This window comes from Phyllostomus discolor, chromosome 11 (assembly GCF_004126475.2).
Source record: "Phyllostomus discolor isolate MPI-MPIP mPhyDis1 chromosome 11, mPhyDis1.pri.v3, whole genome shotgun sequence".
Lineage (NCBI taxonomy): Eukaryota > Metazoa > Chordata > Mammalia > Chiroptera > Phyllostomidae > Phyllostomus > Phyllostomus discolor.
The window spans coordinates 18,323,257-18,349,463 of record NC_040913.2 but is presented as its reverse complement, the minus strand read 5'-3'; the positions used below and the strand labels follow the sequence as shown (position 1 = coordinate 18,349,463).

Below are 26,207 nucleotides of genomic sequence, written 5' to 3'. Positions count from 1 at the left end.
GCACACACGTGACAGACAGTTACAAATGGTAGGATCCATGTGTCAGTTGCACTTCTTGCAAGGAAAGGAAAAGGCGCACGAAGCAAATCTTTTCCTTTGGAGCTAATGAACATTTCTCGAGTGCTTTGTTTATGACCTCCGACTGAGAGCCCTTCCAGTTTCATGTCTTTATGCACATGACATGTCTCTGCAGGGCTGTGTCACCAGTGTGTGCACAGTTGGGACAGAAATGGAACTATTTGCACTAAGTCAGCTATTTTCCCCACAGTCCTGTAAAGCAAACAGAGTTGGATTATCATAGAGGTGATTTTTCTCGCCTGAAAAAAAGAATACGTAATTCCTTTCTACTGGCATCGTCCGGCCCTTCTCGGAGCTTGAGGAGTCTGGTATACTAAATGAGGCAGCTTTCTGTAACAGAAAGACTGGGTTTTGGAGCCAGATTAACCCTGGACTCAAATTTCAGTTTTTATGCAAGCTGAGGTGATTTGCTTAACCAAAGCCTCAGTTTCCTCGCCTGCTTTTTGGAGAGGCCAAGGATGTACCCCAGGATTAGGTGAGATTTCCGCAACTGAAAAAATCAGGCATTCTCCTTAGATCTCTGCTGAGTGTGTTTCCTGACCAGGCTGCCCGGTAGCTTTTGCAGATGCCTGCAGGACTCGGATAAGCCCTGGCCTGACATGGGCACTGTACCTGCCAGCCCCGCTGAAAAGCATGATTATAATGGGATCATGCGGACCTAGCCTTGGCTCCTTAACAACATCTCTGCGGCAAGCGGAATTAAAGCAAAAGTTGCTTGGATGACAATTGATTTTAAGGGACATAGTCATGCAAAGAGGAAGGGAGTTGCCTGTTTACCAAGCAATAAAGAAAGCACCTCAGCTGGTAGGAAGGGAGGAAGCTCACACGTCTCTTCTGGTTGAGAAAGTTGAAGGGCCAGTCCCTCATACTTGAAGTGTCAATTGATGATGGGTGACTCATGGCTTTTGCTCAGGGCAGTAAAATTCTGGTTGGGAAGTGATCAGACAATAGCTTGGTTGTCAGCCCTTCCCCAGGGGTTCAGTTGGTTGCAGCAGCATCCCATACACTGGAAGGTTGTGGGTGCAGCCCCCGACTGGGACGTGTACCAGTCGATGTCTCTCCCATTTTTCTCCTCCCGTCTCTCAAACGAATAAACTGGGTTTTTTTTTTTAAGTTGTTGGACTGGTTGTATTCTGATTCTAGGATAAATGACTTCACCAGCTTTCTCCTGTAATCTTGGGGTCTTCATCTTGGATTTATTTTCAGAAATGTCTATTACTAGGAAAGGGAAGTACCCTTGGACTCCACCTTGATCATAGTGTGGGTCAATGAAATTTTTGGAGTGCCGGTTAAAGGGGAGATGCTGTTGCCTCCACATGATACTCCTTTCCTACCCTGTTCCTTTTTCCACCTTCTACAAGAGCTTGAGTAAGTTCTAAATCTTTGGAGAAGCCATTCTCACCTCAGATTCTGGTCTGTTGGGTTCCCAAAGCCCTGTGCGTGGTTTCTGTCAGGCACTGTCATTGGCTTTGGTAGTGGTGCCCTTGGTGGTAGATACATCTTACTCAGCTTTGCATGCCTCCCCAACCAGATGCAGAACCGGAGAAGCTGAATGGGTGGATGGATGCATGGACGGACAGATGGGGTTGGTGCTAGTGGCTGTCTCTGTGTGAACCAGGATAGGTAAAGTGCATTCTGCCCTTTCACCCTGAGTCTAACAGGGGAAGATGTATAAACAGGAAAATGTGCTCATGGGAGGTAGGAACAAAGGTCAGGTGCACAAGCAGTTGAACTCTGGAGAACCAGGGCATCCTTCACTATAGAGGTGGCATGAGAACTAGGTCAAAAAGTAGGAATGAGCAAGTATGTTAAAAGTGTCCTAGTTTGCTGTCTCGAGTGATGCCCTGCCCTCCTTCATCCTCCTTAGAATAAAGTAATTGTCTTTTTCATTCTCTTGACCCTTCACCTAAGCCACTTTCTCAACCACTTCCTCCTGTGTGTCACAGTAATTGCATTCACGACTTACCATTTCTGCTCGAGGACAGGATCCAAGTCTACCTCATAGCCTCCAGCATGCCTTACACATAGCAAGCACCTTTTGAAGAATCCAGGCCAACATTTTTCATGTGTCATTGTGAGCCGCTCACTTTGTCACTGCAGATACTGTGAACTTCGGAAGTCAACCGTGGTGTAGCCACCCTTTCCCTCAAATACAGAGATCTCCAGGTACGCCCACGTCCTGTGTTCTCATGTCCCCAGCTCCCTTTCTCTCTCCAGGAGGGACCACCGTCAACAGTTTGTCATGGCTCTTAGAGACTTTTTCCACAACCTTTTTTACTGGGATAACCCTGTGTTCTTGATGGCAGTGTGACCTCTGGTCCCAGGTAGTGTTGGAGATGGCATGCCTTTTCCTCTGTCTCAAGCGATAGCTCTCAGGACAGAATACTGATTCTTCTTGCCAAAGCAATTCATTTCTCCTGGGAAACCAGCATTTATTTCCTCGGTTCTTTAGTCTCTGGATGGGGTGACTTGCGGCTTCAAGGCCTTTGGGGGCTATTCCAGGGATTGGTGTTTGCAGCGTTTAAATATCCTGCTTTCTGGTCTTACAGCTGCATTTTGGTGAGGAGTTCTCTGGAACCAGGTTATTTGGGGGAAAGGGTGTGGGATTGACAACATCCAGCCTGTGTGGGTTTAGAAAAGACTGAAAATGATTGTGGTTTTAAGAGAAAATTAATTTCTCTTGGTGCAGAACCAAAATTGTGTCTCAGGATGTGGCGATTACTGTTCCCTGGCTACACAAAGAGACAGTTAGAACCCCACCTTTCCTCTTCCCAGATTCTCCCTGCCTTGAGCTCAGCTGTGACATCTGGAGCTAAAGCAGCTGTCTTGTGCCATTGAGGCAACAATCGATAGACTAAGGATGAATATCTTCCCTGACATCACAGAGTGCTGCACCAGGCCTGGACCTGCCTCCATTCAACTTTTTGTTCAACGGGAAAAATAAATTCTTAATTTGCTTAGTTATTATTAGTCAGGTTTTTAATTACTGATATTTGAGAGCCATCTAAACTGACACATAGGCATTAGTATCCGTTTCCCCAGAATTGTCAGGAAAGCTGCTCAAGCCTCAGCAGCTGACGACGTGAAAAAGAAGCGTTGCAAGCCTTACCTGCCCAAGGTGGGGTTGCTGAGCAACCCAGTTGCTTGCACATGGCTGACTGATGGTCTGTCAGCTCATTACAGCAGCGTTGTGTAAGCAGTGGGTTTATATCTGCGTTATTTTCACCCTTTCATTCTCTTCGTTTTCCAGTTGTGAGTCCCACACAGAGATTAACTTCCCAACGATTGCTTCTAGAGATGGGTTTAGTGAGTATGTCAGCAGCCACACTTCAACTGCTAGCTCAAAGATTACTCCATGCTACCCATCAATGAAACACTGCCAGGGGAAGCGGGTGCCATTTTGAAATCTCTTCTTGCAAAAAAAAAAAAAAAAAAAAAAGGAAGAAAGAAAAAGAAAAAAAGAATGAGCCAGGTGAAAGTCACTCCCTTTTAAATACAATGCCAAATCTTGAATGCATAAACTCTTTTATTTTTAGAAATGAAACAGGATCTTTCTTCTTTTGCACCAAGAAGGGTTCTAGGTAAAGACCCTGCTGCTCATGTAGGCCCAAAGAACACGCACGGCCCCCTCTCGCCCTGCCCTGAGTTCTGCCCTCGGGTCGACTGCAGGATAAATGACCCTGGCATTGGCATCCGTTGGTCGTCCATGCCAAGAAAGCCTTGCCCAGACACTTCCCTATAACGTGTTTTCAGAGATTACTTTGAGTTGCTGCTCCACGCTCCCCTGGAATATTAAAAATACACATTTCCCCACCCAAACTCTTCCCCAGAAAGAATTTTTTGCTTTGAGAAGAATTAAAAAGGAAATGTAAAGCAATGCTACAGAGATAAACACCTCTTGCCTGTGAAGGTCCCAGATTCTGAAATCAGCAACCCTCTCAGGTCCCTGCAGCAGGATGTGGGAGAGATGGAGGGAAAAGTCTGGGGCTGCACCCCTGCTTGGGAGCAGAGATCACCTCCTTCCTTTCCCGCTCCCTTTCTCTTCTCTGTTCCTCCCCCTTCCTTCCTGCTCTTGCTGCCTTCCCCCCTCCTCTCTCTCTCTTACCATGTCTTCACTAACATAATGCTACTTTATCATTGTCCAAAGTCAAGAGTAAAAACCAAATGTAAAAAGCTCTGGAAGAGAAATTATTTGTAATATGAACTCCATCCTGTGTGTTGACTTCAGCCATGTATCTACATTTGGCAAATCCTTGGTCCTCAAATTCTAGGACAAGGTTTCCAATAATGCCAATAGTTTACATATTACTGAACTAGAGGTTTTCTTCGTTTTTGAAGAAACCGAAGGTCCTGTTGGGAAATGAGGAAGTTCCTCTCCTAGTGTTTTGATGTTGGAGGGAATTTAATTAGCGTTCACTCCTGGCTGCCCTCCATCTCCTCATTAGCTCTTCCCCACGGGAGTAATGTGCGTATGTGATGGATAAATCTGAAATGTAAGTCCCTGGGCACGCTCTGCTCAGCGTCTCCTCTTGCTCTGGGGAACTAATCGCGCACAGGAGTTCCGCCTGCGCTCTGCTCTCCGGGGCAACTCTTCCCTGCCCACGGAAGCCAGCCACGGTTGCGCTACCTGTGTAGGGTGCTTCTGCCCGGTTCTGGGGTTCATTTGACTGAGCTATATCTTCCAGTCTTTTTACTCGTAATAAAGCGAATAGCCTCATTCTGCATGTGCCGTTCTTTTGTTTTATTTCTTATGTGTACATAACCTAGGTGCGGAAGAGAAGTGCTTCGTTAAGATGCTTAGACACTCTCAATATACATTCCATTAGATCTGCTGTTGACTAGATGTCTCATTAGTCGTCATTGATAATACATGACTCAGATGCAGGACTATCTGAATTCTTATATTTGAAGTCTTTTAGAGGTGGATCTTTGGACAGTTCTAGAAGGCAGAAAGTCATTAAGGACATAGTTGAACTCAAGAACACCATCAATTAACTGGATATAATTGATATCCATAAAATATGGGTCACATATTTTATGGGCCACAGAGGACACCTTAAATGTCTGTTATCAGGCCACAGTGGATTCAAACTAGAAATCAGTACAGATAATTGGGAAAGGTCAAAACATGTGATTAAGCAACACACTTCTAAATAACATACAAATCAAATCACACGAATCAAGAGAAATTTACAAATTTTTTAGCCAAATGAAGATGAAAACAACTTATGAAAATTTGTGAAATTTTGATTCAGAATGTAACAAAAACAGGGTTTTTAGTCGTACTAGTACGTAAGAGGAACAGAAGTAGGTCTCATTCCATTTCCTAGAAACAGGGGTCCTCAGTTGAAATCCTTAGACCAATTCTGTTTTACCCACAAATAAGTCAGAATCAGCTGTACCATTATGAGATGACCATAATTTATGCTCAAAGTCCATCTAACTTCAAGCCCAAATATTTTGCTTTTGGGGCAATTCCGACCAAATACATGAAAGTCTGTCCTAACTGGGATTGCATTAAAGCTATAGACCAAGTTGGGCAGAACCAGTATCTTAGTATTGACTCATCCTGTCCGTGAACAGGGGCCATCTCTCCAAATGTTTAGTTGTTTGACTTTATTCATCTCAGTTCTATAATTTTTTTCATATAGATTTTGTACATATTTTGTTAGATTTATACCTGAACATTATATAAAACAGACCTCAGAAAAGATGGGGAAAAGAAGGAAGACTAGCTAGGGACCCCTAGACTCAAAGAACATCATGGGGTGAGGTCCCTGAGTTTTCTTTGACTTTGCACGGGACCTTGCAAGATCCTTTGACCTTGACCTTCCATCCCAGACATGGAACCAAAGAAGCCAGCAACTTGGAAACACCAACACAATTAGCCCCCAGCAAAACAGACCTTTCCATCAAAAGAACAGAAAAAGCGGTAACCTATTTAGACAATGGCCACTCTACTGTAGCCAAATACACAGAAAAACTGTAGTCTCATTCCAACCTCCACCAACAACCTGCGTGCAGAGCCTAGATTCCCACCACCCAGGCTGTGTAACAAGGCCCCCTGCCCTTTGCTGGGTTGAAAAGCCCATGCTGGGAGCGTGTCCCTGGGTGTCAGAAGAGGCCCAGTGGGGAGTCAGGACTTCCGCCAGTGACAACAAGGCCACCCGTCCTCAGTGTCCGCGGATGCTGCGTGGGGAGGAGCCAGGGCTCTCCTCCCTCCTCAGCAGTAACAAGGAGGCCCCTCCTTCAGAGTCCACGCAGGCCAGGCAGCAACCGTGGGCTTCTGCTCCTCTGGCAGTAACGAAGCAGTGACTCCTTTCCTCCACCACAGGAGCCCCGCTAAAACAGAAGGTTTAAGCAAGATCCAGAGTCCCTTAACATGATACGGAATGTACAGGGTTCACCCCAAAGTCTCTCATCATAACAAGGATTTCAGCTGTACAATTACTAAAATCTAAACCAGAAAAAAAAATGCTCATGTGATTGTTCAAGTAAATATTTAATCTCACCGGTAACTTACGTTGAAGGAAAACCCAAATGATTGCAGTCGTTGTGGGTTAGTCATCTTAGTGTATTGCAAGAATGGTCATAGAGAGAACCAGGCAAAGCTTTGCGACTATTAAGCCCTGAACTTGATCTGTGCTGAAGATGTAAAATATAGAGCCTTGGTGATAAGAACAGGGACGGAGGATAAAATGAAAGGAACAAGACAATCCAAAGAACCATGAAGTACTGCCCAGCTCTTGAACTATGAGGCTGGAGAGTCCAGATATATTCAATGGGACCTGTGTACGCTGTAATTTTTTTAGAAATACCTGGAAAATAAAGCTAGTAAGACTTTTGGAGGAAATAATGTTTTGTACCTTTTGTGGCAAAAGTGTTTTTCTAAGTAAATGATCTATTCAGTTGCCCTTGTCAGTAAAAATTAAAAATGCTCTTAAAAACTTCCAAAAATTTTTAAAAATGGAAAAGATGGCATTCCTAAATAAACAAAAAAGTACTACTGAAATTTCTTAAATAATTTATTTGACATCATTCCCATCCCCCAGGTCTGGAATTCTTTAGCATTCCCAGATCTGTAAAGAATAATGAAAAATAAATAGCTTTAATTTTGTAACCAAGTTTGAATTCTTTCGATGGCTGAGAGGAAGAAAAACCAATTAGATGTTTTTACTTAAGGGTCAGTAGCGACTGAATGGGTGTCTGGCGGAGTAGCGGCTTGTGTGATCTTCGGTTTCGCAGCAGCCTCTGCCCGTGCTCGGTGCTCCCCGGACCTTCCCTCTTGCTCCTCTCAGGATAAGCCTTCCCGAGCTCACCGCTCAAGCCTCTAATGAGTGACCTGTTCCCAAAGCTCCCTTCCAGACGGGCAAATACAAGTTGGCCGAGAACTTCTTCCTTGTACCTTCGCTGTCTTTGTATTTCCCCTTTCCGAGACGGGAAAAACACGTGCCACAGAGTAAACTCTTAAGCAAAAACCAAACCACACACACTCACAACCCCGCATTCACAGCAGCAGCCTGCAGCATTTCGTACAGTCGTTTCCTGGTCTCCATGGGTGACTGGTTCCAGGACCCCCCTCAGACACCAACATTTGTGGATGCTCAAGTCCCTTACATAAAATGGCATCGTATTTCATTTAAGCTGTGCACATCCTTCCATAAACTTTAATAATTTCTAGATTACTGATAATACCTAAATCACTGTGATTTCTATGTAATAGTTGATGTGTTGTTTAGGGAATAAGGACAAGAAAAAAATGTCTGTACATGTTCAGTACAGGTGCAACCATCACAGACCCAGCTACATGGCCTCGCTTGAGCAACACTGAAACAGTTTTTTCCTGAATACCTCATTTTACTGAGTTTTGCTTTATTGTGTTTTACAGATGTTACATTTCTTACAAATTGAAGAGATTTGTAAGGCAAGACTCTCCATCAGCAAAAAGATTACAACTCGCTTTATCGTGGTACTTGCTTTGCTGTTGGTGGTCTGGGACCCAGCCCTCAGTGTCTCTGAAGTACGCCTCTGTTTTCTGTGTGCAGCTGGTCGGATCCATGGGTGCGCAACCTACGGATACAGAAGGCTGACTGTACAGTGATTTCAGAATGAACTAAATTAGGCACATTGATTAAAAAAAAAAAAAAAGAAAACACTATCTTCTTTAGCCTACGTGGAAATTTTTAGACATAAAACAAAAGCTCCTTGGAGCATATGACATCTTGCTCCCTAGCATGTTGTCAATTGGACTCAAAGTCCTATAAAAATTTTCTAAAAATGAAACAAACAAAAGAGCTTCTCATTCAATGCTACAGCCCACCTAATGGTTGCAGCTGGGAACAAGTGATACATGATGATACTTGGGAACAAAAGTGGGAAGGGATCGGAATCACGGTGGGCACAGAGGGCTGTCTGCCCTGCAGTCTCACGGTGAAGACGAGAGAGACAACGAGAAACTGCAAAGGAGTTCAGACTGTGGACCATACAGGGCCATGGGACCACGGGACTGGCGGTGTCCCACACCAGGGACCAGTGTAAATCAGAACCAGCAGGAAATGCCAGCATCAGCAGGTGACAGCCGGGTCCGATGGCCTCCGAACCCCCTCCCTAAGCCTGGATGTTACATATCGTTCTGAATCTCAGATGCAGCCTTCGAGAAATAGAGAAGGGATGGAAAAAAAAATGTTCCAAATTGGCCTTGGAAATTGTGCTTGACGAGCATTCAATTTATGTAATTAATGAAATGGCTCAACAATTAAATGTTTAGATATAGAAAAATAAAGTTTTTTTCCACTCGAACTTACAGCCTATGAGATTCAATGTCTTTACATGGCTATTGGCATACAGACCTGGACAAAATTTTATATCCAAACCTTACACATTCAAATGAAATGAAGTATCTTAGAATACTCACATATAAAAGTTTAAATATCAACCCTTGGAGAGAGGTTTTTGTCTCATAGATTAGTTTCATCGAGATTTAATACATTTGGAAGGGCTTCCCACTCAAAGTTTAACAGTGTTCTTGTGACAGAAATGTGGGTGCTGTCACAGTAGTTTCCTTTGTGGAGGAAAAAACAAATATTGCAACATAACGCTAAATTTAAAGGAGGACCTTGGTTCAGAGGAACCAATAGGTTGGAACTGTGCTTTTTCTCCCTTTGTAGGAAAATGAACATCCCGGCTACTGAATCCCTGTATCTGCTTCTTAAAGAACAGCATTCCACCCACACCCGAGAGGTGCTATTCCAGCTGTCAGGTTTCTTCCTACAGCCCCCTGGCCACAGCTCATTGGTCCGGGCTGAGCCAATCAGACTCTGTCTTTCCAGAAATTCAGAACTTAAAATACAGAGGCTAGGAGTTTGGGGTAACTGGCTCACTGTAAAGGTGAGGTTTCCAGAGCAGCCCTCCCTGGAATCTCAAAAGTTTTGGATTTCAGATGCTTTTCTAAAACCTTTCCATCATTTTTGCTAGATTGGTTTCTGGTACTTAAAAGTAAAAGAGTGTTTTAACGTCTACCTGTAAAGATATCTTCACTTAATGAAAATAAATCAGTTGACTTCTGGCAGCAAGGCCTTCCTATAGTATTCTGCGTAGAAGTAGTGGGTCCGGATTGGGTGCTATTTCCCTGACTGAGTATGCAAGGGTGCGCAAAACACACCCCATACAGTCACAGTGCGTTTTCTGAAAACAGCTCGCAAGGATTGTTGAGCCACCCCTTTTCCCTGTTTTTTTTTAAGAAAAAATAATTTAAATTTTTAATCTAATACTTAGACAACCACAATTACTCACCAATGACATGTGTGCACCTGCTGGATACTACACAACCTCTCAAACCTTGGAATCAGATTCAATACCACCATCCTTATTTCCTGTTCCATATTGATTTCTCAGTGGTGCCTTTCTTTCTTTCTTTCCTTCCTTCCTTCCTTCCTTCCTTCCTCCCTTTCTTCCTTCTTTCTTTCTTTCTCTCTCTCTCTCCCTCCCTCCCTCTCTCTCTCTCTCTCTTTCTCTCTCTTTCCTTCCTTCCTTCCTTCCTTCTTTCCTTCCTTCCTTCCTTCCTTCTTTCTTCTTCCCCCTTCCCTCCCTCTCCTTCTCTCTTTCTCCCTTTCTTTTTCTCTCTTTCCCTCCCTTCCTCTTCCTTCTTTCCTCTCTCTCTCTCTCTCTCTCTTTCTTTCTTTCTTTCTTTCTTTCTTTCTTTCTTTCTTTCTATCTTTCACAGAAATCACTGAAAACTCAGCTTCACCAAAATAAGGTGTTATGAAAACACACATAACGTGAACTAATGCAGAAGCTGTGAAACTACTTTGAATGACTGGTTTGTGCATTGTCACATAAACGTTGCTTTGTTTCTATCAAAAATGTAAACCAGCCTGTGGCTTCCCTGTGAGATGGCTGCATGCAGTACCTAAGAATTTAGTGCCACTAATTTTTGCTGCATGCATTTTGAAGCTAGGCCACTAGATATACAGCATTATAACTGTTATGGCTGCTCATAGTGAGTGGGTCAGACACTTCAGAATTATGAAAAACTTGTTTCTAAAAACGGTCCTTGCCTTAAAGTATGTATTGTTTGAGATGAGCATTTCCCAAGCCTGTACCTGTGTTTTAGTGAAACTGGTCATAATAGCATTTTAAACCTGCTCTAGGGAATATTCGTATTTGCTAATGTACTTCTTTATAAGAAAACATTAGGACTACTTGAAAATGAAGTTAAGATTCCAGGGTACTCTTTTATGGCTTATTCTGCCAAGTCTGAAAAAACTCTACTTGAATGAAATGATACAGGGTTTGGAGAAGCCTCATGTGCACAGAGCATCCCCCAGCACAGGTGCGCCCTTGGGTGCCCTGCTCTGCTCCCTGGAGCGCCCTGCCCGGGGCCAGTGGCCCAGTTCCTGTCCTTCAGTGGAAACCCCTCCCTGCGGGGCTGCCACTTCTGATTTCGCCTTTCTCTCTTATTCCCTGGGGACCGTAAGCATACTATGTAGGCAGATGGAAAAAATCATTACTGTCTTACTTATAAAGTTCTATTTATAAAATGCGAAAGTTTGCAGAGTGAACTGTGAGCTGCCTGTTTCCTGCCCAGCACCTAAAGCGCACAGGCTTGGGTTTCTGTAAGGAAATATCTTTCCTGAACATTATCACATTATTTTAAAGGGTGACTTTGAGTTTAGATTTTAACTTTTTTTTGCAAATATTACCATGGCATAAAAACTTGGATGAATGGATTCATCCATATAAAGTCTTCTAAGGAAAATTAACATTGGTTAAATAATTTGAACAAATCAAAAGTATTATATACAGTAGCTCTATAACTATTAATTGAGAATCAAAATATCATTATATTAAGTATAATAACCTTTCTAAGTATTTATATTGTGTGATATGTATTGGTAAAATTGGAGAGAACTTTAATTTTAATAAAGAGGTATGGTTTGAAGATTTAATTTATGTTAATACAAATATATGTTATATATCTACTGAGAGTGACTTTATATTTTGGCAAAAGACATTTTTCACAATTTCTTATATCTTGTACTCAGAACTGAGCTTTTGGACTTGACAGTGTTATTACCAATAAGTCCCCAAGACATATTTGTTGATTTTTTAGAGAGAAAGAGGAAGGGAGGGAGAGAAAAGAGAGAGAGAGAAGCATCAATTTTTTCCCACTTATTTATGCATTCATTGGTTGATTCCTGTATGTGCTCTGACGGGGATTGGACCTGCAACCTTGGTGTATGGGGCAATGCTCTAGCCAGCTGAGCTCTCTGGCCAGGGCCTCCACAAGGCATTTGATGCAAAAGTAGAGAATGAAATGGATATAAACAATTTATAATAGAGTGTTATAAAAGAGTGTCGACTGGAAATGTGGAGTTGTGGTAAGACTGAGCACACTTACATAACTTGTCCATGTTCTGTGTCCATTTAAAATCAAAGATCATAAAAAGAAATAAATCAAATCTCTCTTCTCTGTTATGTCCACTGATAATTCTACTTCTTTTTCTTCTTCCCTTTCCCTCTCCCCCTCCCTCTCCCCTTCCTCCTCCACTGTCTTCTCCTCCTTTTTCTTGTCCAATGGGGAGAAGAGGGAGAGACTTACAGAGAAAAGAGCCTGAGCAATAGCAAGTAGGTGAGAGGAAGCACCATTTGATATTCTAGTTACATGAACTTTTAACTGCACTGGATGTTTCAGTTAAGTAAACTTGTAAGTCTCGGACACTTGTGGATTTACAGAAAAACCGAGAAGGCACCGCGGAGCACTCCCACATGCCCGGCACCCCGTCCTCCGTCATTTACACTTTGCTTGGGTCGGGGACATGTGTTACAATCACTGAACCACTTGCTATGGTATCCCTAACTAAAGTCCATGTTTTGTTTTGTTTTTTCAGATTTTCTCAGATTTTACCTAGCTCCCTTTTTCTGTTCCAGGATTCCACCTAGGATATCACGTCACCTTTAGTCATCGCGTCCCCCAGGCTCCTCCAGGTGGTGTGGCAGTTCCTCAGACCTTCCTTGTCTTTGAGGAAGGACCAGACGGTTCGGAGGAGTACCGCTCAGGTCTGTGTAGAATGTCTCTCAACGGCAGTGTGTGTGATGTTTTCTCATATTAGACTAAGGCTGAGGGTCTGGGGGAGGAAGGCCACAGAGGTGAAGTGCCATGGTCATCACATCGGATCGAGGGCACACACTCTCACCAACCCTCACCAGGCTGGTATTACCTTGCTCGCTGCCCGAGGTTGCGTTGGCCAGCTTCCTCCACTGCGGAGCTGCCCCCGTGGCTCCAGGCCCTGCTCCTTGGGAGGTGGTCACTGTGTACAGCCTGCACGTAAGGAGCGGGGAGTTCTGTTCCACCTCCTCGAGGGCAGAGCATCTCCATAAATTATCTGAAAATTTTCTGCATGACACATTTGTTTTTCTCCTCTGTAAAGTTTATTTTAAATAGCCAGCCTTGGCCCTGGCTGGTGTGGCTCAGTGGATTGAGCACCGGTCTGTGAACCAAAAGGTCACTGGTTCGATTCCCAGTCAGGGCACATGCCTGGGCTGTGGGCCAGGTCCCTGGTTGGGGGAGCGTGAGACGCAACCACACATGGATGTTTCTCTCTCTCGCTCTTTCACTCTCCCTTTCCCTCTCTCTAAAAATTAATAACTAAACTCTTTAAAACAACAACAACACCCCAGCGTTGTCATGGGCTAGCCCTTGTGACCTCTTGCCAAGTCGTTTTACCTCGATGAGTTGTTTTCTTGTCTTTAAATCCGCCTTCTTCACATATATTTTTGAAACATGGTGGACCAACATGCTTTGTGCTTTATGAACCGGGACTGGATGAAGGTCTCCGTAAATTGTTTCTCTTAGCTCAGATTTCTCATTGAGTGGTGTGTCCCTCCCCCAACCCCGCCTCTCCTGGAGGTGATGTGGGCCACCAGTGGTGGGGAGGGGAACTGTGGCCTCAGGGGGTGGTTGCTGGCTTAGGACAGACCCTGAAGCCCCAGTAGGGATTTCTGCATCACTTTAAATTCCTTCTCTTCCTGCCAGGAAACCTGCTCATCTGGGGAGATTGCTGCAGTTAAGATTACCCAACAGAGCCGTTTTGAGGCTATTAACCAGGTCAGAGGTATGAGGAAAAGAGTGGCTTTTTCTAATCAGGTAACATGAAGAGAGTCCGAGGTCGGGGGCATTTTGGTCTAAGGATTTGTGCAGCGGCCTCCTCCCCCTGCTCTTCGAGGCTTCCTCTCTCTCTCTCTGCCTCTCCCTCAGACTCTCTTCAGAGTATTTTTGGTTTCAGTTTTTGTGCAAGTTCCTCAGGCAGTTGCAGGTTGTTATTAGGATGATTGTCTTTATGAAAGACACTTGAAAGTCAGGTTGGAACAAGGCACATGCACGTTCTTGCAGAGGATGTGGGGCTTGTTGACTGAAGGCCTGCCTGCCAGAACAGGATCCTTCTGCGTGCACGAGAAACAATCTGCTATTGTCTCCGGGGAGAAATCGGTTGCCAATAAAAAATGAAAACTCCGCGCCAGGAGGAGGAGGATATGGCATTAACTGCTTCACCACTAAAAGCAATTACGGGAAGGAGAGAAAGAGAGAGAGAGAGAGAGGAGAAACTGTGTTTTCAGCTTGAAAACACGGAGCGCAGACGGGGTGGCGGGAAGCACTCTCTCGTGGTCCTGGTACGATGGAGGGAGCGGTTCGGCCCTGTGTGCACTGTGAGGGACAGAGCTCTCCCTTCGTCTGGAGCATGCTGATGCTGCCCTGGAGAGAGCTGAGCCCCTGTAGCTTCCTCCACACTGGTCTGGGCCCAGAAGCTGTGACCTCAGGCACAGCCCTGTGCCAGGACTTGGGCAAAGGGAGGGCGGCATGCATAGCTTGTGGAACACCTTAAGGGGAGAGGATAAAGTGCAGTATTGAGGGAGGATCCGAGGAAGGAGAAATGAGAGAGGAAAGACCAAACACAGTACACTGAATTAAGTAATGGGAAGCTTTTACAGATTTCTTTAATTTGCAACTTCATGAGCATGGGGGCCTGAAAAGAAGGAGGGGGGAACTAAAATACTCAAAGCCCCCTGTTCTATGTCCTCCCTTAAACCTCTGATTAGTAAAAATAAAGGGTATGAATTAAATCTACATAGAAACTCCATTTTCTTTCTTCCCACACTCTGTGTCAGAGTCTGATGCCAGCTGCCATTCACAGGGGACTCTCAGGTCGTATCTTTGCTACTGGCGGACTCTCAGTTGTTGTCAGAGGAGTCCTCACCCCTGCCGAGATGGCAGGAGGGGGAAGGTCCGCCCACCCCCCAGTACCAGATGGGGGTGGGACCAGGGGAAGGCAGCCACGTGCACCATAGAAATCAAAATGGCACAGGGGGAGGTGCTGGAGCAGAGAGAGGCTTGCCATTCTAGCCTGGGGAAAGAAGGGAATGGTTGGGAGGGGGACCCACCCGAAGCCCAAAAGTTTGGGAAGTTAACTGATCATTTTGGGGGAGCACCTGATCTGCCCCAAATCCAAAACTAATATCGTCCCAGGGGAACAAGAGACCTCTCTCTTGTTTGTGGCTGACTGCTGGGGACGTCACTCAGATGGTGCGCTGGCCGGTCCTCTCCGTGGGCCCTGTGGCCCCTGGCTTCCAGGAGGCGGATCTCTCTTTCTGACCTGGTGAAGAAGCACTCACCGTGCGTTCACATGCTCTGCGGCTGGGAAGTATGTCCCCTTGAGGCCCTACAGCCCACGGCCATCGACGGCATGGCCCACGGACTCCAGGAGGGAGCCTAATGTGGCAGCAGCTGGAACGAGCTAAACTACCTGGATGACCCTGCTTAGCAGCCGTCCACAGGCTCCATGGCACGGTAACTTCGCAAATGGAGGCAGGAGCTCCGGGCACTGGCTTCATCCTGGTCTCAGTTGAAAACAGTCGGACTTTGCCTGGGTTTTGCAGAGGGAGATGAGCTTTGAGGCGGGGAGGCCACCATTCTCCCAGATCATGCAGCATCTGGATAAAACCTCTTTCCTCTTTCACTGGCAGCTTCCCCACAAGTTTGGCTTTTGTCCCAGCAGGCAGACAAACCCCTGTTTTTTCTTCAGTAACATGCCGAGCCTCCTGTTCTTCACCTGACCGCTAACTCAGCCCACCCTACATTCTATCCTCATACAAGTTCAGCTTTATTGTTTACAAAAATCCCAGTACTGTGCAAACAATTCAAGACTCCAGGAGTTTTAGGAGGTACTGGCGTTATGGGAGCAACCACTGAGGGTAAAGAAATCAGCTTCTGGGGCGATGGTCTGAGCTCCTGCCTTTTACAAAAGGCCTCTCCACACAGACCAACAACTCTCAGAGGAAAAGCTCATTTCTGAGTTACCATAAGTCTAGCCAGGTCCCATTCTAGTTCATGCATTACACGTTTCTCTGTGATCCTTTATAAACCATCCATCTGTGGCAGTGGTCAGGCAGGCTGGGGAGGGGTCAGCCCTTCTTTTAAAGTTCGGGTCCCATAGTCTCCATACCTGAATCACAGCTGGGTCTGCTCCTGTTTGTGTTTTTTTTCCCCTCTTCATCCTCTTCCTGGGCGTGTCCCACAATCTTCCAGGGAAGGCTGGACCTCGTGTGTGAAGAAAAAACTACTATTGGAACTGTAGACAGTGTTCTCTTTTTTCCCCCCAGAAAGAACATTATTTAGCTTCTGGAAGGCAGTTAGTAGAGAAGCAAACCACGTAACGCAAATAGGGAGCAAACTGATTTGAGTCTGAGCCTCGGCCTAAGGCTTTGACTGTTTGGTGTTTGCCCTCACCTCAGAGGGATGGGAACTGGGATGGAGCCCTGAGCGTGTGCCTGGGGGCCTCCGCTTTGGTGGCCCCTGTACTCTTTTTTCAAAAAACTCTCCCCAGCACACTGAGAGTGCCAACAGGCCTGTCCAGTGTGCTCAGCCTCCTTGCAGACTCTTTCGGGGTCAGCTTCCACGTCTTGGCCGGACCACAGACCGATGGATGATCGTCTCAGGAGAAAAAAGTGGCCGGTCTCTCAGGCCCATTTTCCTCTTCTTCCCTTCTCTCCAGGATCTTGGCTTCTCTTCTCTTGGGACCCTTGCTAGTCTTGAACTCCCATTTTTGACTCCCCTGTCCCAGAGACTGTTCAAAATATTGCTCAGTTTCTCTGCTTGTCAGCAGCCACTCTCCACCCAGACTCTTTAAATTAATTTCCTTCTTTCAAGGGTCTTGACCCCTTAGTTCGGGCTACTTTCGTAGTTTTTCAACACTGTTAAGTAGGGGTGTTGTTAGTGTGGTTGTGTGTGGTGGTTGCATTGTTTTGCTATTTTATTATTTTATTTTATTTATTTTAAGTAGGAAAACTGGTCTATTAGAAACCAGATAGCCAGGGCCTGCCTTGGTTTTAAGTGCCACTGATGGAACTGTTCTGCAGTTTCTTTTCCTTCTGCCTTGTTTTGAGACTTTAGTTTTAACCCAAGGAACCAAAAAATATACTGTTTTTGACTTTACTTACAGTTTAAACATAACATCTCATATTTGGGATTCTGTTTTTGGAGGACAGACGTTCACAGTTCTTGCTTCTCGCATTGTGACTTACAGAATAGGGTAACTGTCGACTGAACGGATCTTAAAGTTTCCATCGCTGGCAAGGAATCCCCCACCCGCCCTGGTAATCCGGCTGAATCATTCAGGGTGTCAGCCAGACAGAGATTTCCTGCCTGAGATCGGACGGACCATCTGCATCGCTTGAGGCCAAGGAGAAAGGAAGCCAAGCGCCAGGTCACATCAGTTTCTTCAGCTGGAAAATGAACAGGATGACTGTAGGCAATGTCTAAGTCCCTTCCCACCCTGACAGTCTGTGCACCTGTTAGCAAGCCCACGCTCATGTTTCGGTCCCTTCAGTGAGGAATTTGTTGAAGACGGTACCACATCTGTACCTTTGTCTCCTCGGCCCCTCACCCGTTCAGTGGCACCGTGACAGGGGGAGGCTGCAGTCTGGGTGCTGGTTTTTGCGTGAGCCCCATGCGCCGCTTTGTTAACTTCCTAAAGCTACCACAATAAATGACTGCACCCTGGGTGGCTCCAAACAACCGGCCATTTATTCTCTCACAGTTCTGGGGGCCAGGGGGTCTGAAATCAAGGTGTCAGCAGGGGTGGGTTCCTTCTGGAAGCTCTGAGAGAGAATAGTCCATCTCCTCGTGGCTGTCGGCGTTCCCTAGAGTGTTGATGCGTCATTCCAAGTTTTGTCTTCTTTTCCCATCACTGCCTTCTCTCTGTGTCTCTCTGTAGCTGCTGCTCTAATGACACTGGTCACTAATTTAGGGCCGCACTCTAAATCCAGGTTGACTTAATCTCAGATCTTTGTTCATCCACAAAGACCCTGAGTAGGTCACTCTGAGGCCATGGATAGACACAAATTATCAGAGAGCACTGTTCAAATCATGATAACCATCCAAGGAAATCTTTTTTTTTCATTTTAGGATTAGATTTTAATAGAATGTAAATGTTGGAACTCTTTCACTTTAAATAAATAAAACCTAAACATTACTGATTGATTCAAAATGGTTTTATGGCAATAACTAATCTGTAGCAAAAACTTGACATTGAGTGCAATGGCTCCATCTTTTTTTTTTAAGTGCTCACCGGAGGATATATTTTATTATTGACTTTTCGAGGGAGAGAGAGAGAAACATTGATGTGAGAGAGAAACATAGACTGGCTGCTTCCCGCACACACCCTGACCGGGGATGGAACCCTCAACCTTTCTGATGGACAGGATGATGCTCCCACCACCTGAGCCACCCGAAGAGGGCAAGGCTCCATCACTTCTTGAGCAGAGTGTACCTAGGTTCCAAGGAGACAGGGAAGCATGTGAGAAGGGCCGCACATTTACAACAGCAGGTGTTTTCTTTTCCTCCTCTTGACGGTAGGTGGGCAGAGAACAGCCCGAACAGCCACATCCAACACTGTCCGGAGGCCTCGCTGCGTGAGTGCCGCACACTCTGGGTGTTTTATAATACCGGTCTCCCCACAGGCAGGTGATGGGTGTCAGCTTCTCCTTCAGTTTTCAGTGTTGTCCTTATCATCCTAAGAGCAAACTCAGTCCCTGCCAGGATGATGGGACTGTTGCGGCAATGGCGTCACACTCAGGATACCACTTTGCAGGAAAGTTTTCAAATTACGCGGGACTCACAAGGGAAAAGCAAATTAAGAAAAACATCTCTCTGCAGGATGATCTGTCATAATCTTCTTGTCCAGCATTATCCCATAAGTCCAGATTCGCCGGTTTCCCATCACAATAACATAGGCAGAGTAGTTGTCAAAGACTTTGAGGATGTGGTCTCCAGGGAATGCATTGGTTGTATAACCAATCAGTGGGCAAGTTTTAACTACAGCTCGGCCTCCCACCATCAACACACTCGATGGCCTGCATCTGGGCTGTTCTGTGGGCCACAGTGCCAGTGCCTGGGCACCGAGGCAAGAAGTGGTGGCCATATGGCTGCCATCAACATAGATCTTAAAACCATAAGCTTTATAGGGCGGGAATTATGTCTGTCCTTGTTCACTGCAGACATAATTTCAAGGCTTTTAATATTTGTTGAATAGATGGATGAATAAGTTGAAGTAGGATCTCAGTGTAGTGTGTAGTACATGTTGCCAGCTATAAGGCAAATGAAGATGTTCACAATGGAACACTACAAGGCCATGATGAAGAAGAAAAAATTTACCCTTGAGACAGTGTGGATGGTCTTGAGAACATTATGCTAAGTGAAATAAGCCAGTCATAAGAAGACAAATACCATATGATCTCACTCATATGTAGAGTCTAATGAACAAACTGAACTAACAGGAACCTAGAGACAGACTCATAGAGAGCAGATGACAGCTAAGGGTGGGGGGTGGGGATATCAGCAGGTGGAGGGACTGAAACGAAAAGGAAAAGGGACTCATGGACATGGACAGCAGTGTGGAGACGTCTGGGGGGAGGTGGGTGTAAGGGAGTAATAGTAATGGGAAAAAAAAAAAAACACAATAAAGTACCTTAAGTTTAAAAAAAAACAAATGGAGATGTTCGTAGACTAATCCTCTAGGGCGCTTGCTCTTGATGAGTGCTCAGTGCATTTCTGTGAGGATTTGTGCCTCATCGGGCTGATGGAAATGCAGTCTCTCCACCAGAAGCGTCTTACTTTGTAGCCTACTTTTAAAAGTTCATCTTTACAGTATACATGTATTTCTTTACTTCCTATCTTCTTCCCCTTCCCTTCGTTTTCTTCCATTTAGTGTGGCTTTAGGGCTGTCGCCAGTCACGGGTCTTCTGTTTTCTTGTCAGCTCTTTTTCGTTTTCCCCTTTTTCAATTCCTTACAATCCGGTGTGCATCTGAATGTAAAAAAATATATATAGTGTGTGAGTGTGTGTGTGGTGTGTGTGTATTTCAACACGTTTATATTTCAATAAGACTTAGATGAAAGGGATCCCAAGCATTTCAGAAGATTGAACCTGAAAAAAGAAAATAACGAAACTCAGTGATTTTATATGGAGTTCCCCTGCAGAAAGGAAAAGCAACTACTTTGTATTTTAAGTGAGTCGTTAGAGGAAAAGAGTTCCACATTTTCCAGTAACAGCCTTTTAAGGTATTACTGCCGGCGAGCCTTCTCACTATTAAACTAGGACATAATGAGGGAGGCGACGTCATAGAGAATAAGCTGCTGGCCATCCCACTAAGAAATCCTTTCTCACGCCATTTCCTGCAGAGTGAGATTGTACGGATGCCTGCAAACATCTACACTTGCTGCGCTGTTTGAACATCCCTATTACCTTTCTGAGCCTCAGATCTGGCTCTTTGATTTGTTCTCTCTCAAGCTCCTTAAAGGCTCCTTCTATGCCAGTTTGGATAGTATTGAGGAATCTTGATGAATGAATTTGCTCATTATCTAATACAAAGTGACATAAAACACTCCTGCCACGAACTCTGCCACATAACGTACCCTGCTGAACTCCTGCGATTCAGTCGGTGCTAGACTAATAGCATTTATGTTATTCATAGATCTCAGCTGACCTTGATCTGCTAGAAGCTCCCTCCTTTTTATCCTCTGTTCCATACTGGGAAGGTTTTTTGTCCTGCATTAACAATGACTCTTTTGTACATCAAAGCACAACCCCCCCCAACATCCCAAGTTTAATTTCCTTGCATGCATAATATGTATCTCTCTTCTGTTTCAATGTCTGTTACTTCTTACCTATGTTTAATTAATGGATAATAGAAATTGCTATCTATTTAGCAAAAGAAAAGTACTTAGCAATTAACCCTTTAGTATATGAATTTAAAAGGAAGCAGCTTTTTGAGTGAAAACATTCACAGAAATGATTTTTTTCATTCTCTTTTTAAATGTAGGAAATACAGATTAAGTAGAGATCTAGTCACATATACCTCCATTTGTCCAGTCTTGCGAATAACAGTAATTTATTTACCTTGGAAAACAAAAATTTTAACTACACTGAAATGCTCCTATTTGGTTTGAGTATTAAATGTATATATTTAAATATACATACATATATATATGAGAGATTATCTGTTTATGTGAAATTACAGACATTGGATAAAGGTTTGTGGGCAATAAATGAGAGTTTAATTGAGTGAGTCAATGATTCCATTCCTTTTAGGAAATTTCTTTGAAAGGCACTTACCAAAAGCCAAACAAACAAATAAGTAAAACAGGAAACAAAATCTAAAAACAAAGCCCTTATAACCTAGGAATTACTCTGTAATGTGAATCTTCCCTCCTCTCAACAAAACATCTTAATTATAAAGTAACCCCTTCAATTAGCTTACTTTTTTTTCACTTTCTTTGCAATCAGTGAATCTGGTATTTAGTAGGTCTGTGTAAAAACAACTTTAGCCAAGTTCTCCAGCAGTGACTCTGGTAACAACTGCAGGTGGATAAAAACATTTAAAGACTGGTTTCGTGGAGTCTAATTCAGAGTGCTCCAACAGTCTCTTGTTTTCACTTGAGGATTTATTCATTTATGTAGTGTATTTCTTGTTCTGATATCTTGCTTCTCTGTGAGGAGGCATCCTGTACTATTTCTGACAGCAAAATGAGAATTATTTACTTTCCTTAAAAGAAAGTATCCAAGTTCTCAAATTCTAGTACGAATAAATAGCCCCTGGAAAGCTGTGTTACCATGCAGACCCCTGAGAGCCACCTCGGGAACGCTGACTCAGGAGCCCCAGGGGTGACGACTCAGCCTGTGTTTCAGGAAGGCAGCCCCGCTGATGCCACTGTACGTGCCCACAGATCCACTTCCAGAAAATATTGTTCTGACTGTTACGGAGCAAAGAGCTTAGTTCTACGGCTGGGGGCCCCAGGGAGGGTGAAGGTTTGCAGGATACAGTGGAAATGTATTCTGGAATGCTTATGTTTCACCTGGACATATAACAGTTTAAAATATAAAAACTAAGTAGAAGAAATACTTCACCGATATGGCTTTTAATGCCTTGCTAAAAGCAGGAAGGGGAAGCCCTTGTAGAGACTGGTGTAGAACAGGGGTGTCGCACCCTCAGCCCACAGGCCTCGCGCAGCCCAGGGCGCCTACGAATGTGACCCCACACAAAATCATAAATTACTTAAAACATTTACTTAAAAATTTACTTGGATTTATTACTAAGTTTTATACTAAATTTTATTACTTAGCTATGTACATTTTCTATATTAGTGATCACAGACTTGGGACCTGCTGGATGAGGTCAAAAGATGATCAAATGGGCCGCCGCTTAATTAGGGTTATTACGTGAAGACTCTTTGCTTCTCTGTGGTCGTGTGTATCACGAAAATGATGCACAGACCTTTTTTTTTTTGCTCCTGGGTTTTCATTAGAGTGTGTGTATCTAATGTGTAGCCCAAGACAAGTCTTCTTCCAGTGTGGCCCAGAGAGGCCAAAATGTTGGCCACCCCTGGCGTAGAAGGGGGCATGGAATGAAGAGTGCTGTTGGAGGTGAAGGTGGCAGAACATTTTCCTCTTTCCCTCCTTTGGGCTTATTTTAAATGAGCCAGGTCCCAGGGTTAATCACGCAAAATACTAGGACAGGCTAAAATTGCTCAGCGAGAATAAAATTATCCACCAATGCTTTGATGCTTGTTTGTTTGTTTGTTTGTTTAAGTCTTCCCATAATTGTGCCATAGGAATACTTTGGAAATAGAGATTCAAATCACTGGACAATTTTTAGCTCTTTCAGGATAAATTGCTCATTTCCCCTGACTAATAGGAATGGGCTATTCAAAGTCTTGATTAACATAATTATTGTAGAGCCCACTTTAAACTTAGATCCCAGAGTTAATTGGTTTTTTTTTTTAACTACATTTTACTTCAGTTAATTACATGAGATAACACGTATGAAAGTACCTGGCATGGAATCTGGCGGATGTTGAGGACTCAGATCCAATCGCCTGTTGAGCGTCTCCCCTCGGGGAATTTGCAACCACCCATCTCGACGGAAGCCAAGCTGAGCCATCTTTTCTGCCTCCTCCCCAGATGGTCCCTAAACCAACCGTGACTCAAGCCAGAAGCCTTTGTTGCGTCCTTGGTGTCCTATGTCCTCCAAGTCTTATTTGGCTTCCTACATACCTCTCTTTTTTGGGGCAGAGAAGAACCATTTGTATTTTTATTTTTATTTCTCTTTTTCCTTCTATTGAACTTGCTGTGGTGACACTGGTTAATAAAATTGTAAGTAAAATAGAATGGTTTCAGGTGTACAATTGTATGATGCATCATCTGTATATGGTACTTGTATACATATATGGTACATATATGTATGTGTTCACCACCCCAAGGCAAGTCTCCTTCAGTCACCATTTGTCTCCCCACTCCCATCTTGCACCTCCCCCAAACCCTTTTCCCTTGGCTAATCACATCCTGTTGTCTGTGTCTATGAGTTTGTTTTTTGCTTAATCCCTTCACATAAATATCTCTTAAATCATCCACTTCACTCATTCATTGCTCAGTGAACCAAACAGTATGTCCCGTAGGAAGGTTCTAGGTGGGTGGTGTGCGCTCACCTTCAGGTCCGAAGAGATCAGTACAGACAAAGAACAGGTGGGGTCGGTGTGCAAGGGGAGGACGATGGGTGGATCATGAAGGGCCCTTTAAGCCAAGTCAAGAATTATTGAAATTTTGTCCTAAGAAAAATGAGAGAAGTTTTAAGCGTTTCGGCATGGAAACGGGGTGATGAGATCTGAGCTTTACGAAGATCGCTCCTTTCGATCTCTCTGATCCCATTTGTCACAACGCAAGACTCGGTGACAAGCATCTGTCCTGGGGGCACTGCACCTGGTCTCCTCGCCTTGCTCCTCCTCCCCTGAGACGGGAGCTCCTCGTTGCAATTAAACAAATGGAGCGACACACAAATAAAATCCTAGAAGTCTGATTACATCCCTCTCCTATTTCAAGTCTTCTAATGACTTCTCAATGCCCTTAGGATAAAATGCAAATTCCCTCCCAGGGGTCCCATGGCTTAAGGCTAACACTTACCTTTCCAGTGTCTATTCTCAGCACTGTCCCTTTCACACCCTCCAGGTTCACTGACCTTCTGTCAGGTACGCTAACCAGCCACTGGAAGCACAAACCTTTCTTGCTTACACCGCACTCCGGCCTTCCTTTTCTCCATGCCTGGGCACCCATCCTGTCCAGCTACGTTTGGGGTGGCAAATAAACCTTTCTTTAAAAAAAGTTTTAAAATTTTAAATTTTTTTCTTTATTTTTATTGATTTACACTATTACAGATACTCCCATTCTTGGCCCCTGCCTTTGCCACCTCCCCGTGCTCCTTCCCTCTGGCCAGCACCACACTGTGGTCAGTGCCTGTGCATTATGCATATATGAGCTTCCCTTTTGTAGCTCTCGACCATGTGAAGTTCCCATGCGGCTGAGGATTGCCACGTTTCCCAATCAGGACATTTATCACGCGTTTTTCTGGTAGACTTAAGCTCCACCAGTGTCTGTCCTCACCACCAAGGACTTTGCCATAGACCCTCCAGCAGTCCCTGCCCCGCGGCAGGCTCTCAGGAGACCTGGTGGGGTTTCAACACACGCCTGCCGGGTGAATGCACAAATGGTGCCTAATACTTCCCTTTCCTTGTCCTTTATCGCGAGCGTGTCTTCGTTCGAAAGAGTTCATTGGGAAAACGAGTATCTCAAAAATGACACATCTGCTTTGGATTTAGATGATGTATTCTAGTCCTCTTACAATGTTGGAGATAAAGGTAACCAAGTTAAATTTTAGATGGGGGTATGAAATCTGATAGATGAGGCAAACAAGGAAAGACTAGAGGGGAATTACTTGTGTTCTAAGTGAGGGTGCCAACTGCACTCCACGGATGCGGAACTGGTTCTTGGGGCCTCCAGCAGCAGTCTGACTCCTAGGTCACTGTGCACGTGCTGCCACTGTGCACCCGCATGCTGTCTGAGCTTTGCCAATCTGACAATGATGAGAAGTTGAATTTCAGTATAGTGTTAATTTTTAAATTATTCTTTGATTGAAGATCTTTATATATATCTACATATTTTATTTGTTTATTTTTTTACAGGGGAAATGAGGGAGTAAGAGAGGGAAATATCAGTGTGTGGTTGCCCCTTGAGTATTCCCTACTGGGGACCTGATTTGCAACCCAGGCATGTGCCCTGACTGGGAATCGAACCTGTGACCCTTTGGTTCACAGCCTGGCGCTCAGTCCATTGAGCCACACCAGCCAGGGCTGAAGATCTTTTTATATTTTTAAGAGACATTTGCATTTACTCTTCTGTGACTTGTCTGTTTTTAAACTTACTGTTTACTGTTTTTCCTTATTAATATCTAGAAGCTTCGGGTATGAAAGAAATTAGACATTTTTGACATAAATTGCAAACATTTCCCCCTGGTTTGTTTTTGTATTTTGACTTGATTAATGGTATATATGCACATACGTATATTTACCATGTAGAAATATTCTCTTATTAAGCCATCAAATTTAGAGCCTTACTTTATGATTTCTGGATTTTTATATCAACTTCAGAAAGGCTTTTTCTGCTCAAAGGTTTCCTAAATATTTTTTCAGTTTTTTTCTAAGTCCTTTATTTTCATGTTTAAATATTTGATTGAACTGGGATTTCTTTTATTGTAAGTTATGAAGTAAGGAGTCCATTTTTCCCCCTAGATGACTATCCAGTTGTCCCCCTACCTTTTATCAATGGGAAATACTTGATCTCCATTGATTTTAAGTGTCACTTTTATCAAATATTACATTTCACATTTTTTCTATAATTTACTTTTTGCCAATCTATTTGCATGTTCATATGCCAGAACCATAGTGCCTGTAATAACTCTAGCTTTATAACTGACTTGATTTTCAGAAGGGCCAGCCTTCCTGTCCAACAGGAAGAAACCTTGCAGTTTTTTCTTTTTTATCTTTAAATATGTATTTCCCTTTTTGTTTATTTTATGTAATTAAAATTCAATGTGTTTGATTTTAGAATTAAGGTACATTTATAAGCCAACTCAGCAAAATTCTAGTTGGTATCCTCCTTTCTATCAAAGGGCATAAGGGTCTGGTACAATATATTGTTCAAATTTCTTTTTTGGTCCAGTTTTTTATTTTAAAACTGAAGATGTTTGATTA

The 26,207-nt window shown here is 44.0% G+C and overlaps 1 pseudogene; it reads right to left on the bottom strand.

The window, feature by feature from the left end:
* Positions 1-18,438: 18,438 nt before the first annotated feature.
* LOC114508913 lies at positions 18,439-18,990 on the bottom strand (annotated as a pseudogene).
* Positions 18,991-26,207: the final 7,217 nt, after the last annotated feature.